General features: G+C 38.7%; 1 long non-coding RNA gene across 1 annotated transcript in view; it reads right to left on the reverse strand.

Moving 5' to 3' along the window:
* LOC116697268 (uncharacterized) overlaps positions 1-1,648 on the reverse strand; it is a 10,230-nt gene extending 8,582 nt beyond the window's left edge. The window contains exons 1-2 of the long non-coding RNA XR_004333984.1: positions 1,635-1,648; positions 1,342-1,347 (exon numbers count right to left, since the gene is read on the reverse strand). This is a non-coding gene — a long non-coding RNA (uncharacterized LOC116697268). The remainder of the gene's footprint in view (positions 1-1,341; positions 1,348-1,634) is intronic.
* Between the last annotated feature and the right edge of the window lie 1,914 nt (positions 1,649-3,562).

Genomic DNA, 3,562 nt, shown 5'->3' on the forward strand with positions numbered 1-3,562 from the left:
TCCTATAGTGCCATGTGTTGCATTGATGACTGAAAGACATCTTCTGCCTCCATTTATCTGTTTACTACAGTGTGTTGAATTCATGTTAATGTGTATTTAAAGACATTTCAATTAGTGGAAAAAATATTTTAAAAAAAGTCTATCAACCAAAACTTTGCGACCCCCATGCAGTACCTCCGCGACCCCCTAGGGGTCGCGGACCCCCTGTGAAGACCCGGTCCTAGACCAATAACAGCTGAACACCTGAAGTTTGCAAGCCACAGAGTCTCAGTGCTACTTGCTATGTGCTTTTCTGGATTAATAGCACATGGTATATTACCTGACTCTATGTTATCTGTACTCTTAGTCCCATTATTAAAGACAAAACCTGTAGGTATCAAGCATAGAAAACTACGCGCGATCGCTCTAGCGAATATACTTTCAAAGTGTTAGAAAAAATTATATTTGATAGGTTCAAGAATACATGATAACCACTGACAATCAATTTGGTTTTAAAAAGAAACATGGCACGGATATGTGTATATATGCATTGAAAGACTTGTTACCAAGTATAAAGACAGGGTTCAACAATGTTTTTATGTTCTTGATGCATCCAACGCGTTTGACCGTGTAATCACGGTAAATTATTTAGAAAATTACAAGAGCGGGGGGGGTCCCCCTATACTTGATACTATCTTGCATTATTGGTATTCCCACCAAACTATGCAAGCTAGATGGAGGGCACCGTCGGCTTCTTTCCCAGTGACCATGGGGTAGACAAGGGGAATATTGACCCTGTTCTTTTTAATTTAATATGGATGATCTCTCTAGGGCATTGGAAGTGTGTAAAACAGTGTGGGGGATGGCTGTATTACATCTGATGCATGCAGATATTTAATTGTTATGTCACCATACGTGCTGGCCCACAGCAACTTGAGTCTGCTCAGACTATGGGCACAGCACGACATCAAATTCAATGCGAAAAGATGTTGTAATGATTGTCAGAACTATGGAGGACAGGAAGCTATGTTTTCCCTCTTTTTACTTGTCAGGGCAAGACCTAATGTAAAATACTTGGGCCACATTATCAGGACGATCTTTGTGATGATGATGACATACAGCGGCAGTGCCGTAAACTATACGGTCAAGCAAATATTCTGGCACGCAAATTTCATAGTGTTCTGAAGAATTAAATATCTCTTTCAGAGCAATGTACTCACACTGTATACGGCTCATCTAGGTGCAGCTACAGTAAAGCAAAGATAAACAAGATAAAGGTGGCATACAATGATGCATTGGAATCTTGATGAAGCGTCCAAGATGGACCAGTGCTACCTTCTGTGTGACCTATATGTCCTCCACCATTCTCTACGCTGTGCTGAGGAAGTTATGTACAGATTCATGCCGATTACTGAGTCAAATAATCAATTTAAATGCTATAATCAATCCTGGCACTGTGATACCAGATATTCGTCAAAACATGGAAGCACTGGAACACGCACCTGTACTTGTTTTAATCATTGAGCATTGCAATTGGAAATTTGTAGGTATGTGTGTTTCTTGTTGGATATGTTGGGGATCAGTTTGTCTATATGTATTGTCTGTGTCTGGTCTGAACCGCTATTGCAATGTGTTTTTGTTTTCAATCATCGGACCTTGATTCTGTAAATAAAGAAATAACAAAAGTCGAAAAACATATATCATCATCTGCAATAGTCCTAAAATGGTATGTGGAAAAAGTATGCATAAAAATGCATTGCTAGTTTATGTTTTAGTATAGTATGTCATAATAAATAAAAGTCATAGTATAACATGTAAGGAATATTTATACAAATGTCAATTCATTTGTATAATATTGAGCGAGAAAATCAATTTCCCAATATTTTGACCAAATATCTCAATGTCTTTGTTGTGGCAATAATGTAGGGTTGACAATTGGTGCTTTAAAACAAATATGCACACATGACATTTTGATAAATATCATCGGTAATGTTGATATAGGAACTCTGGTGGTAAGGCAAAGGAACAGCTGGAACAGTGTGGTGTGTTCAGAATCCCATCCCTCTACTGGAATGCAGCCTTTAAAACCAGGATAAGACAACTCCGTGTTCGTATCAGGACATTACGATATCAAAAACTTTGACAATATCTACCCTCATATATTGCTAATGCCCAGCCCTACATTGTATGGTGCATAGTTTGATTCTTAATACGTTGCTCTAATTCTTGTTATATGTATTACAGTTATTTGAAGCACAAGTGAAGAAATTTACAAATGACAAAAGAGAAACTTCACAGAACAAAACATTTTATTGAACTTAACACACACTCAACGTCTCTCTCCAACACAAGACTTCAAAACACCTTGCAGCATACAGTCACCTTACTCCACGCACAAAACACCCCCTCTGGGCTGAGAAGCTTGGAGGAAAGAGGGGGGGGGGTTACGTTATGTACAAGGCCAAGACAACAGTGGCTCAGTGCAATTACTGCAGCGTGATGATCAGCCATGCTTTGCTGTTTACAACTACGATACAAAGGTGTGATGAAAACTCACAAAAATTGTACGTAAAAATAACTTCACACGATGAAAAACTATTATGATAATATATCTTGTATAATATATAATAATATATATATTCTTACATGTGTAATCATCGGTCCGATGTTCTCGTGGCAGTCATTAAGTATTATAAGTAAATGAACCACTCAGATTCCTTATATAGACAATATTTTTTTGTTTCAGAATACAAATTCAAAACTTTATAAATTTGTTGGGTCTGATTTCACAAAACCTGGCTGGAGGTCTCAATACCTCCGCGGACCCCCTAGGGGTCGCGGACCCCCTGTTGAAGACCCCTGGTCTAGACCAAATAACAGCTGAACACCTGAAGTTTGCAAGCCACAGAGTCTCAGTGCTACTTGCTATGTGCTTTTCTGGATTAATAGCACATGGTATATTACCTGACTCTATGTTATCTGGTACTTTAGTCCCAGTTATTAAAGACAAACCTGTAAGGTATCAAGCATAGAAAACTACAGGCCGATCGCTCTAGCGAATATACTTTCTAAAGGGTTAGAAAAATATATTTGATAGGTTACAAGATACATGATAACCACTGACAATCAATTGGTGTTTAAAAAGAAACATGGCACGGATATGTGTATATATGCATTGAAAGAACTTGTTACCAAGTATAAAAGACAGGGTTTCAACAATGTTTTTATGGTTCCTTGATTGCATCCAACGCGTTTGACCGTGTTAATCACGGTAAATTATTTAGAAAATTACAAGAGCGGGGGGGGTCCCCCTATACTTGATACTTATCTTGCATTATTGGTATTCCCACCAAACTATGCAAGCTAGATGGGGGAGGGAAAACGTGCGGCTTCTTTCCCAGAGTGCAATGGGTTAGACAGGGGGGACTATTGTCACTGTTCCTTCCCCCTTTTAAGTTACATAGATGATCTCTCTAGGGCATTGGAAGTGTGTAAAACAGTGTGGGGGATGGCTGTATTAATCATCTGATGCATGCAGATGATTTAATTGTTATGTCACCATACAGTGCTGGCCCACAGCAAC

This window comes from Etheostoma spectabile, chromosome 10, assembly GCF_008692095.1.
Source record: "Etheostoma spectabile isolate EspeVRDwgs_2016 chromosome 10, UIUC_Espe_1.0, whole genome shotgun sequence".
Classification (NCBI taxonomy): Eukaryota; Metazoa; Chordata; class Actinopteri; order Perciformes; family Percidae; genus Etheostoma; species Etheostoma spectabile.